Source organism: Oryx dammah, unplaced genomic scaffold (genome assembly GCF_014754425.2).
Source record: "Oryx dammah isolate SB20612 unplaced genomic scaffold, SCBI_Odam_1.1 HiC_scaffold_20, whole genome shotgun sequence".
NCBI lineage: Eukaryota > Metazoa > Chordata > Mammalia > Artiodactyla > Bovidae > Oryx > Oryx dammah.
This window is the reverse complement of record NW_024070204.1, coordinates 12,047,835-12,061,056: the sequence shown is the minus strand read 5'-3', so window position 1 is coordinate 12,061,056 and position 13,222 is coordinate 12,047,835.

The window sequence follows — 13,222 nt, the reverse complement described above, 5'->3', positions numbered from 1 at the left end:
TGGAGAAAACCATATGAAAAGATATGAAAGATATGAAAAGATACATGTACTCCAATGTTCATAGCAGTACTATATACAATGGCCAGGACATAGAAACAACTGAAACATCCTTTGACAGAAGAATGGATAAAGAAGTCCAAGGTAAGAGAAACCCAGGTAAGAAGGCAGGCACTGAGAGAGGGGATCAGGGGCAGACAGACTGAAACTACAGTCATGGACAGCTAGCCAATCTGATCACATGGACCACAGCCTTGTCTAACTCAATGAAACTAAGCCATGCCATGTGGGGCCACACAAGATGGATGGATCATGGTGGAGAGGTCTGACAGAATGTTGTCCACTGGAGAAGGGAATGGCAAACCACTTCAGTACTCTTACCTTGGGAACCCCATGAACAGTATGAAAAGGCAAAAAGATAGGACACTGAAAGATGAACTCCCCAGGTCGGTAGGTGCCCAATATGCTAACGGAGATCAGTGGAGAAATAACTCCAGAAAGAATGAAGGGATGGAGCCAAAGCAAAAACAACACTCAGTTGTGAATGGAACTGGCGATAGAAGCAAGATTCAATGCTGTTAAGACCAATATTGCATAGGAACCTGGAATGTTAGGTCCATGAATCAAGGCAAATTGGAAGTGGTCAAACAGGAGATGGCAAGAGTGAACATCGACATTCTAGGAATCAGTGAATTAAATGGACTGGAATCCCTTAGAAGAAATGGAGTAGCCATCATGGTCAACAAAAGAGTGTGAAATACAGTACTTGGATGCAATCTCAAAATCGACAGAATTATCTCTATTCATTTCCAAGGCAAACCATTCATTATCATGGTAATCCAAGTCTATGTCCTGACCAGTAACACTGACGAAACTGAAGTTGAACAATTCTATGAAGACCTACAAGACCTTTTAGGACTAACACCCAAAAAAGATGTCCTTTTCATTATAGGGGACTGCAATGCAAAAGTAGGAAGTCAAGAAACACCTGGAGTAATAGGCAAATTTGGCCTTGGAGTACAGAATGAAGCAGGGTAAAGGCTGATAGAGTTCTGCCAAGAGAATGCAATGGTCATAGCAAGCACTCTCTTTCAACAACACAAGAGAAGACTCTACACATGGACATCACCAGATGGTCGACACCGAAATCAGATTGATTATATTCTTTGCAGCCAAAGATGGAGAAGTTCTATACAGTCAGCAAAAACAAGACTGGGAGCTGACTGTGGCTCGGATCATGAACTCCTTATTGTCAAATTCAGACTCAAAGTGAAGAAAGTGGAGAAAACCACTAGACCATTCAGGTACGACCTAAATCATATCCCTTATGACTATATAGTGACAGTGAGAAATAGATTTAAGGGACTAGATCTGATAGAGTGCCCGATGAACTATGGATGGAGGTTCATGACATGGTACAGGAGACAGCAATCAAGACCATTCCCAAGAAAAAGAAATGCAAAAAAAGCAAAATGACTGTCTGAGGAGGACTTACAAATAGCTGTGAAAAGATGAGAAGTGAAAAACAAAGGAGAAAAGGAAAGATATACCCATTTGGATGCAGAGTTCCAAAGAATAGCAAGGAGAGATAAGAAAGCCTTCCTCAGTGATCAATGCAAAGAAATAGAGGAAAATAACAGAATGGGAAAGACTAGAGATCTCTTCAAGAAAATTAGAGATACCAAGGGAATGTTTCATGCAAAGATGGGCTCAATAAAGAACAGAAGTGGTATGGACCTAACAGAAGCAGAAGATATTAAGAAGGGGTGGCAAGAATACACAGAAGAACAGTACAAAAAAGATCTTCATGACTCAGATAATCACGATGGTGTGACCACTCACCTAGAGCCCGACATCCTGGAATGTGAAGTCAAGTGGGCCTTAGGAAGCATCACTACGAACAGAGCTAGTGGAGGTGATGGAATTCCAGTTGAGCTATTTCAAATCCTGAAAGATGATGCTGTGAATGTGTTGCACTCAATATGCCAGCAAATATGGAAAACTCAGCAGTGACCACAGGACTGGAAAAGGTCAGTTTTCATTCCAATCTCAAAGAAAGGCATGCCAAAGAATGCTCAAACTACTGCACATATATGTATATATATGTATACATGCTGCTGCTAAGTCACTTCAGCCGTGTCCGACTCTGTGCGACCCCATAGACAGCCTCCAGTCAGGCTCCCCTGTCTCTGGGATTCTCCAGGCAAGAACACTGGAGTGGTTGCCATTTCCTTCTCTAATGTATACATATGTAGATACATATATATGTATATATATGTATATTATATATATGTATATATAATGCTACTAAATCATAATAAATAATGAAATAATGCCATTTTCTGTGACATGGATGGACTTAGAGTTTGTCATACTGAGTGAAGTCAGACAGAGGCAGATAAATATATGATATACTTATATGTGCCATCTAAAAATATGATATGAATGAACATATTTACAAAACAGAAATAGAGTCACTAATGCAGAAAACAAAGTTTTGGTTACCAAGGATGAAATGGGAGAAGGGAAAAGTTTGGATTTGGGGATTGACATATACACTCTGCTATGTATTAAATATATAGCTAATAGTAACATGTTAACACAGGGAACTCTGCTTAATACTCTGTAGTGACCTGTGTGTGTGCACGCGCGCGTGCTTAGTCATGTCTGACCCTTTGTGACCCCATGGACTATAGCCTTCTAGGCTCCTCATTCCATGGCATTTTCCAGGCAAGAACACTGGAGTGAGTTGCCATTTCTAGTCCAGTAATGACCTATATGGAAATAAAATCCAAAAAGGAGTGCATATATGTATATGTGTAACTGATTCACCTTGCTGTACAACAGAAACTAACTCAACATTGTAAATCAACTCTACTCCAATAAAATTTTTTTAAAAGTATTAAATAGGTATAGGAATTATTGGGGAAAAAAATCCCACTAATGCCTCAGACTAGCAACCACAGGATATGAGGACCACCCCTAGGGTTTAGGAATCAAAGGAAGAGATTGAACTTATTAAAACTTAGATCCTTAGAGCAGTGGTCCCTTTGGGTGGGGACCCAGACTCCCGATGGGGAAATTGACTGGTTGGTGCTTACTGTGTCCCTGAGGGCAATGAGCCCGGTTTTGCAGGTGTTGGGAAAACCGAAAACTGGAACCAACACGAGTACCAGAATGAAGCGCTACTGCCATAGTGAAGAAGGTTGAGTGTCGCTCACTGGAGCAGGAGGGGCATCACTCCTTTCTGTTCCTCAAGCCTTGTGTCCTTTGGCAGAATCCATCAGGGAGCAACGGGTGAAGTAGATGTGTGGTTTAGAGAGTCCTGGTTCTGCGTTAAAAAATGGACTATGGAAGAGCTGGTTTGTAGCTGAGACCCTACCTTAGTAACCGCCTGGTGAGTGGGACACGTGAAACACAGGAATGACGTTCAAAAGGCACTGGGAAGCACGGATGTGACACACATCCATGACAAAGGGATAAGCTGTCACAAAGCCCATGCCTCTGCTCCCTGGGGGGAGGGCAGATGCTCTCGGCATCAGTCAGCAAATGCCATGTTGAGGGGAGACGCTGGCTAGAAGCTGAAGGACAGACAGTGATGGTAAACAGAGACACCTGCCAACAAAAGAGGAGGCGCGAATAAGATATTAGCCTTGCTGAGGATGCTATGTGCAGTCAGACAGCCTGCTTATTTTGATAACCACTGAAAGTACCAGAGCGGGGAGAAAGACACTAGCCAGGAGCTCTATTGCATCCTCTAAGTCGTGTCATTTAATCATCAGGGTGATGCTTCTATTTTGTAAAAGAGGAAAGAATGGCTTAAAGAACTGAATTAACTTTTTTTATTTTTTTAAAATTGGGCTTCCCTGATAGCTCAGTTGGTAAAGAATCTACCTGCAATGCAGAAGACCCCAGTTCGATTCCTGGGTCAGGAAGATGCACTGGAGAAGGGATAGGCTACCCTCTCTAGTATTCTGGGCTAGAAAATAAAAAAAATTAATTTTTTTTGGAGTACACTTGCTTTACAATGTTGTGTGTTTCTGCTGTATAGCAAAGTAAATCAGCTATACGTATATATCCCCCCCTCCACTTTTTGGATTTCTTTCCATTTAGGTCACCACAGAGCATGGAGTAGAGTTCCCTGAGTTATACAGTAGGTTCCCACTAGTTGTCTATTGTATACATAATGTCCATAGTGTATAATTTCAATCCCAATCTCCCAAATTCTCTCAATCCCCATCCCCCCTTCCCCCTGTTGATATCCATACATTTGTTTTCTTTGTCTGTGTCTCTGTTTTGCAAATGAGATCATCTGTACCATTTTTCTAGAGTCCTTATATACGTATCAATATAATATATGGTATTTGTTTTTCTCTTTCTGACTTCATTCTCTATGACAATCTCTGGGTCTATCTACGTCTCTACAAACAGCCCAATTTCAGAACTGAATTAACTTGATATGAATCACATCATGAACTAAACTGTGGAGCAAGAATTTGATTCCACATTTGTCTGGATTTAAATATTTGCCAAGTATTATCATGAGGTCTCACTATGTAAGTCGCAAAGCATAAATAATCCATTACAGTAACAGATGCTGAAAACAACAGTCTTAACACTACCAACATGACTCTACCTTCTCCTATTCCTCCTACTCTCACAGAGGGGAGGGGTCCTGGTAAGTAACAAGCACAAAAATGGAGGCATTGGAGAAATAAAACTGAAGAGGAAAAATAAAAACTCCATCATCCAGGGAACAGAGGAGTTCCCCCCATTTTATTTCTATGTCCACGGATATAAGCTTCTTGACTGGAGGAGTGAAATGGTATATATCTCTGTGCATGCTTAGTTACTCCATCATGTCCGACTCTTAAGACGCCATAGACAGGAGCCTGCCAGGCTGCTCTGTCCATGGGATTCTCCAGGCAAGAACAGATTCCAGGGAATCTTCCCGAAACAGGGATCGAATCCAGGTGTCCTGCATTGCAGTCAGACTCTTTACCGACTGAGCTAAGAGGGAAGAAGTCTAGGAGTCCTGTAGGAGACAACTGTACTGGGGACATCTTGGGGGGGAGAGGGAGAGAAAGAATCGTGTGTGTGTGTGTGTGTGTGTGTGTGTGTGTGTGTGTGTATGCACGTGCTCTGCTGCTCAGTAGTATTTGACTCTTTATTATCCCTGGACTGCACCCTGCCAGGCTCCTATACCTATGAAATTTCCCAGGCAAGAATACTGGAGTGAGTTGCCATTTCCTACTCCAGAGGATCTTCCCAACTCAGAGACAGAACCCACATCTTCTGCATTTGCAGGCAGATTCTTTACCCCTGTGCCACCTGGGAAACCCCAAATAGCTAGTATCTTCTCTTATTCTTTTCCTTTAATTGGTAATATTAGGAAGGGGTCCAGTTTGGGGTTTGTCTTCTGCAAAGGAAGTAGAAGCTAGAAATCTGAGGTCATGCTAGATTGGACCCTAGGAAATAGACCCTAGACTCCAGATAAAGACCACTTTGAAGTTTCAACATTGGCCGGACTGATCCATCGTGATAGGTAAGGCTTCCTGGAGCCAGGCTCTTACAACAGCCACCTGGCTGACAAACACGAAAACCTGAGTGTGATGGCAGGTGTCAAAGGGACTTTGGATTCAGAATTGAATTTACCATCACCCTTGCTAAAGTCCATTTAATAAAGCAGGAAAGGGAGATGCACATTTGGAATAATCACCCAATCATATATTAGGTGAATAGGATTCAGCTAGATGGGAAATTCAAGGATGTGGAATATTTTCATCATCAATGGTACCAGGCTGCTGAATCCTTTTTAATCCTTGCTGTATTATTTCCTGTGTTCAGTTCAGTTCAGTCTCTCAGTTGTATCTGGCTCTTTGCAACCCCAAGGAGTGCAACAGTGAATATCCAGTGAAAATTCAGGACTGATTTCCTTTAGGATTGACTGGTTTCATCTCCTTGCAATCCAAGGGACTCTCGAGAGTCTTCTCCAACACCACAGTTCAAAATCATCAATTCTTCAGTGCTCAGCCTTCTTTATGGTCCAACTCTCACATCCATATATGACTACTGGAAAAACCATAGCTTTGACTAGATGGACCTTTTTTGGAAAAGTAATGTCTCTGCTTTTCAATATGCTATCTAGGTTGGTCATAACTTTTCTTCCAAGGAATAAGCGTTTTTAATTTCATGGCTGCAGTCACCATCTGCAGCGATTTTGGAAACCAAGAAAATGAAGTCTGTCCCTGTTTCCAAGTGATGGGCCCAGATGCCATGATCTTTGTTTTCTGAGTGTTGAATTTTAAGCCGGCTTTTTCATTCTCCTCTTTCACTTTCATCAAGAGGCCCTTTAGTTCCTTTTCACTTTCTGCCATAAGAGTGATATCATCTGCGTTTGCGAGGTGATTGATATTTCTCCTGGCAGCCTTGATTCCAGCTTGTGCTTCATCCAGCCCAGCGTTTCTCATGATGTACTCTGCATAGAAGTTAAATAAGCAGGGTGACAATATACAACCTAGACGTACTCCTTTCCCAATTTGGAGCCAGTCTGTTGTTCCATGTCTGGTTTTAGCTGTTGCTTCTTGACCTGCATACAGATTTCTCAGGAGGCAGATAAGGTGGTCTGGTATGCCTATCTCTTGAAGAATTTTCCGCAGTTTGTTGTGATCCACACAGTCAAAGGTAATACTCATGTAATGCTTCTCCCTCTTCTTCCCTCCTCCATTCCTTCACCTAAATGTACCTTAGTAGAAAGTCTAGTAAGAGGAGGCAGTTGCATGCATACTGACCTCTTCATCTCCCTTTTCTCCTGAGAGTTGGCCTGTCCATTGAGAGCCAATGTTCTCCTCTGTTGCTCCATGAGTTAGCTTAGTAGGAGCTTCCCTACTGGATATGTATATAGTGTGGATATGTGGATATGTATATATGTGGATATGTGTATTATATCCCAGTGGCTCAGGCCTGGGGGCCTGGAGTCCTGTAATGTCTTGGGTGTAAGTCAGCTCAGTGTGGGGATCCGGCATTAGAAATTTACTTATATCAGACATAGGCCATTTAATCCAATATCAACTTTATCATCAGTATCAGTAATATTTTGCTTCTTTATCTGCCTTACTGCTTTGCCAGTTTTAAACTGTTTCCTAATTTGTCAAGGAAGAGGAGTAGAATTTGTCACATCTCCTTTAATTTGATATTAATAATTAAAAATATATCCTTTTATTATCTACATTTTAGTTTGAGAGGATTTTCTGGAAACTTATAGTAGACATATTCCTGGAGAAGGAAATGGCACCCCAATTTCAGTATTCTTGCCTGGAATATCCCACAGACAAGGGAGTCTAGAAGACTACACTCCATGGGGTCACAAAGAGTTGGACACGATTTAGTGACTAAACAAAAACAATAATATCCGAGATATTAAAGAAAGAGAAGAAAAGAAAGAAATTTTTGTTGTTCTTTCTAGATAGTATGTATATATACATATTTTTAATTTTAGCCCACTCATATAGGCTTTTATTTTTCATTCAATATTCAAAGCTATTGTGTTGTTCCTAGATAATAAAAAGTATATATAGCCTATTTTATCAAATCATAGATCTTTAAAATGTTATAAACAAACCAATGTAATGTTTAATGAATGCATTAAATATTTATGAATAGTTTAAAGGGTTTATGATCTAGGATAGTTGGGCAAATCTAGAGCTTATTATTATTTAGTTCCATAAACATTTCATATATTTGTGAAAAGAACATTCTAAAAAAATTGCCCATCTTCTCATTGTCCAAATGGGGTCATTACTAACAGGTTAGTGTATATCCTCCGAGGCTCTACAGATGTGATAAGGGTACAGCACACAGATGCACTCATGCACGCACACGCACAATGCTCTCTTGTCTTTAAAAAATGTTTTATTTTGTAGTAAATCATAGCTGATTAACAACACTGTGAGAGTTTTAGGTGGATGGCGAAAGAACTCAGACACACATATACACGTATCCTTCTCCCCCAAACTCCCCTCCCATCCAGGCTGCCACACAGCCTTGAGCAGAGTTCCATGTGCTATACAGTAGGCCTTTGTTTGTTGGCTATCCATTTCAATACCATCTCTTATTTTTAAGAGAAAGAAATTGAATCCCAGGAAGAATTGGGTTAGATTAGATCAACTCTGTTTTTGTCAATGTGAGACAAAAATCAGAGCCTTTACATCAGCTTTAGAAATGGCTCAAGAAATCTTTCCCAGTAAAATACCTTTAAATATTGAAGGATCAGTGAATTGGCATTAGCTATTTTAAAAAGTGCTAACTGAGAGTCTGTTTTGACTAGCTGCTTTCCAAGGCTCCTCATTAAAATGATAAACACCAGAAGTAGGATGGTGATTTAGTGAAGGCTCTGGGAGAGAAAGGTAAATCTCTCCAGGATTAACACATTTTAGGGAACCATGCTCTGCTGCACTTGGGAGAAGACGCAGCTCACCGTGAAAGACACACTGCAAAGCTGCTGCCATTTCTCGGAAAAACAAAGGATGAGAGGAAACCTAGACTAGATCAGGCCACCTGGGAAGTCACATCTTCCATGACATCTGATGGAGAATTCTGTGTGTAAATGTGCTACTGCCAGATGCATAATTATTTTTATAATATCTGTTTTTTGGTTGGATCAGGATATAACAAAATGCCATATTTGAACCAGGCCACATGCAGCTTAGGGCTTCCCAGGTGGTTCAGCGGTAAAGAATCCAACTGCAATGTAGGAGACATGGATTTGATCCCTAGGTTGGGAAGATCTGGAGAAGGAAATGGCAACCCACTCCAGTATTCTCGTCTGGAGAATGCCATGGACAGAGGAGCCTGATGGACTATATAGTCCATGGGGGTCACATGGAGTTGGACATGACTGAGTATAACACAGCAGCAGCAGTATGCAGCTTAGAGACACCGTGTGTACACAATTCCTGTCTTACAGTCAACTTCCTCCCCATGTTGAGGGTTGAGTCTCTGAACCACTTTAAATCTGACAATTCTAGGTGAGGAATTGTAGATAAAGAGGAAACACAAATGTCATAATTTGATTACCTTGGACATTTTTATCCTATAGAATTCAATGAGCTTTCTAAATAATGCAATTTTAAACTTATTTTGCCATTAATTAAAAGCTTTACGGTTATAACTTGATTTTAAATAGACAAGGCTTCCAAAATACTTGAGATCTTTGTAATCGTCACCCACAGGCCTTAATTTGGACATTGAGCAGTCACATTTATTTTCTGGACACTAACTGCTCCAAGAATTATTTCAAGAGTTATCTGCTGGTGTGGGCTTCCTTGGTAGTGCTAGGGGTGAAGATCTGCTGCCAATGCAGGAGACGCAAGAAATGTGGGCTTGCTCCCTGGGTCAGGAAGATCCCCTAGAGAAGGAAATGGCAACCCATTCCAGTATTCTTGCCTGGGAAATCCCACGACTGGATGAATTTGGCAGGCTGTAGTCCATGGGGCTGCAGAGGCTGACGAGATGGAGCACATCTGCTTGTAAGATGATGGACAGAGGGCAAACCACTTCAGGGCTTCATTAAGCAGAAGTATGTCTTCCTCAAGGGCTGCAGCATCTTTGATAGGCATTTTGATATGAATACAATAAAAAGTGAATTAAATAACCTGTTGCATAATACAATGAAGAGAGACATTTTGATCAAGTAAAAACACATATATAATTCTAAAAAATAACATTTTTTTCTGATAATATTTATAGAAGAAATACATATTCATTGTGGACTAGGAGAATACAGGAGAAAAAGCTCCCATGAGAAACTGCAGTCTTGAATGGTCATACCTATCCTGGATCACCATGGGTTTATGTGCTAAGCTTTCTAGGGGAAAAATACACACACACAAACACACTCACATAACAGGCACACAAACACATTCAAATAAACATATAAAAATAATTTTTTGGCCCTTATTGTTTATAACTTTTTAACTTATTCTTTATGATATTATTATTTATCCATGTCATCAAATATTCTTTAAAATGAAAATTATAATAAAAGGCAAATATTCCTTGTCATGGACATCTCACCACATTTCTGTTTGACATTTAGGGTATCACATCTATAAGTTGTTTTCATCTCTCTTTTCTTTATCCATAACTCTGAGTTTAGTATCTTTGTTAATAAGTAATTGTTTATATTTGATTATTTTTTCACAAAAAAAAATTCCTGGAGGTAGAATTAGGAATGTAAACACTGTGCAGCTTTTTAATTTCTTTAATGCATATAGGTGTATTTCCTATCAAAAAAAATGTGGCAGGTAATAGTTCCACTACTCGCATATAAATATTCACTTTTTAATAACTTTCTTAGCACTGGATATTGTCATAAAAATAATTGATACTATGGTGGGTTAAAATGGCATTGGTTTCAAAGTCCCTGTTTTTTATTTGCACAGCTTCCCTGGTGGCACAAAGTGTCAGACACAACTGAGCACCTCAGCACACACCTGGCATCTCAGCTGGTAAAGAATCTGCCTGCAATGCAGGAGACCCCAGTTCAATTCCTGGGCCGGGGAGATCCCCTGGAGAAGGGATAGGCTACCCACTCCAGTATTCTTTGGCTTCCCTGGTGGCTCAGAGGGTAAAGAATCTACCTGTAATGCGGGAGACCTGGGGTCAATCCCTGGGTTGGGAAGATCCCCTGGAGGAGGACATGGCAATCCACTCCAGTGTTCTTGCCTGGAGAACCCCATGGACAGAGGAGCCTGGTGGGATGCAGTCCATGGGGTTGCAAATAGTCAGACACAGCTAAGCACACACACACACACACACACACACACACACACACACAAATTGAACTCTAAGAAATAAGAAATATTTTCATTGTCCATGTGTATTTTTTCTTTTGTGCATCAGATTTTCACAGTTTTGCCAATTTTCTTACTAGCATATCCGTGTCTTTCTTCCATAGAAGAGCATTCTTTTGTATTAGGAATAATGACCCATTGTCTGTTATTTACGGTGTACCAATTTTCTTCTATCTAGTTTTGTGCTGTTCAATTTTGCTTTTGGCAGTTTTATTGCATAAACATTTTGAATTTTTATGTGCTCTAATATCAATCTTTTACTTTATGTTCTCTTTCTTTATTTCTATGCTTGGAAATGCTTTCCCCACTCTGATACAGATATTTATCTGGAACAACACATAAAGCATGGCTTTACAACTGTTGCTATTTTAAGTGATTCTCTTTGGGAAGGGCTGGCGAAGTGAGCAAGGTGCCAAAAGAAATGGGGAAGAGGCCCGATGGAGGGGGAGATGCTGACGAGACTTTCACCTTTGATTATGCTCTGAAGGCTCTTGTTCTGTTAACAAGCAGAGAAGATGGATGAGAGGAAGGAAGAAGAAATCCACCTGCTGTGAATGACTGCCTTTTGGGAGGACCAAGGAAATCAACAGCCTCTGTCATGGTTGGGACCTCTGTCTGCACCGAGCCTCTTGGGTGCCATCCCTCCCAGGGAGCTTGGGGTGACTGCTGGCCTTTCTGCTTGCTTCTTGTCTGGCTAGAAATGGAAGGGGTTCCCAGAGGAGGGAGAAGGGAAGGGGCACACAAGAGAGAATCTTGAGTTGGCCTCTCTGTGAAAAGGTGAGTCACCCTTCCGTGTCCTCCACCCATCTCTACCTGCCCATCTTTCTTTCTTTCCTGAGTTGAAAATCAAAACACATGCCCAGATGTTTAATTCACAATGAGTGATATGGCAGTAATGGGAGCTTTCATGTGACTGAGGGACAAACATTCAAGAATGAAAGGTAAGGGATCCACCAAAAGGAGCTGAGGGCTCCACATGCCCTGAAATTTGACCCCCGAGGCAGCTACCATCTGTGTCTCCCCATGAGGCCAGTCTTGTCTTCCTGACTAATCCCCACAATCACCATCAATACCAATAATTCTTGATCTTGTTTGTTATGATCAGAGCTGTTTGTGCTATGGGACTTATTCCTGGGATTATGCATAGAATCAGTAGAGAAAATGAGAATTGGAGAACAGAACAATGTTAAAGAGTAAATATGTCACCTTTAATTTCCCTTACATGGCTGCATGCATGCTAAGTTGCTTCAGTCGTGTCTGACTCTTTGAGACCCCATGGACTGTAGTCTGCCAGGCTTCACTGTCCATAGAATTCTCCAGGAAAGAATACTGAAGTGGGTTGCCATTTCCAATTCCAGGGGATCTTCCCAACCCAGGGATCGAATCTGCTGCTGCATTGGCAGATGGGTTCTTTAACATCAGTGCCACGACTTAGCAACTGAACAGCCACCACCGTGGCTGAGGTTTTAGCTGAATTCCACTCTAAAGTGATGGGCTAGTGGTAAAGAATCTGCCTGTCAATGATTTGAGACAAGATTTCAATCTTTGAGCCAGGAAGATCCCCTGGAATAGGAAATAGTAACCTTCCAGTGTTTTTGTCCGGAAAATTCCATGGACAGAGAAGCCTGGTGGGCTGTGGTCCATGGGTCCTGAGTCGGACACGACTGAGTGCAGACACACACACTCAAGTGAGAGCGAGTGAGCACCTTTGAAGGAGATTGTCCTGTTCCTAGTGTTTCACATAAGGATAAGATGGATGTAAGATGGGGTAGGGTCCTAGGAAAGCCACATGAAGGAGATGGAGTGCATGCTACTGTCTGTATCTGAATCTGACATTAAACATAAAAATGTTTTCCATGTATTTCTTTACATTCATTTATCCAATCCAGCTGATCGTTACTCCAACTGGAGTATGTTTTGGGGAAGATCTGACTCAAAATACAGGCTCCTTGCTGTTGTTGTTCAGTCACTAAGTCACCAGTCATTAAGTCCAACTCTTTGTGACCCTATGCACTGCAGCACTCCAAACTTCCCTGTCCTTCACTATCTCCTGGAGTTTGCTCAAACTTACGTCCATTGAGTTGATGACGCATCAAACCATCTCATTCTCTGACATCTCCTTCTCCTCCTGCCTTCAATCTTTCTCAGCATCAGAGTCTTTTCCAGTGAGTCAGTTCTTCTCATCAGGTGGCCAAAGTATTGGAGCTTCAGCTTCAGCCTCAGTCCTTCCAATGAACAGGCTTGTTAGTGAGTGATAAACTCAACTTGGGGTCCCTACATAGGTAGTCCAAGCAAAGACATTTGACCTTCATAGACTCTACTGGTGGTGAAACTTCCTACAGTTCCTGGACTCCTTCATGAGTGGGTGAAGC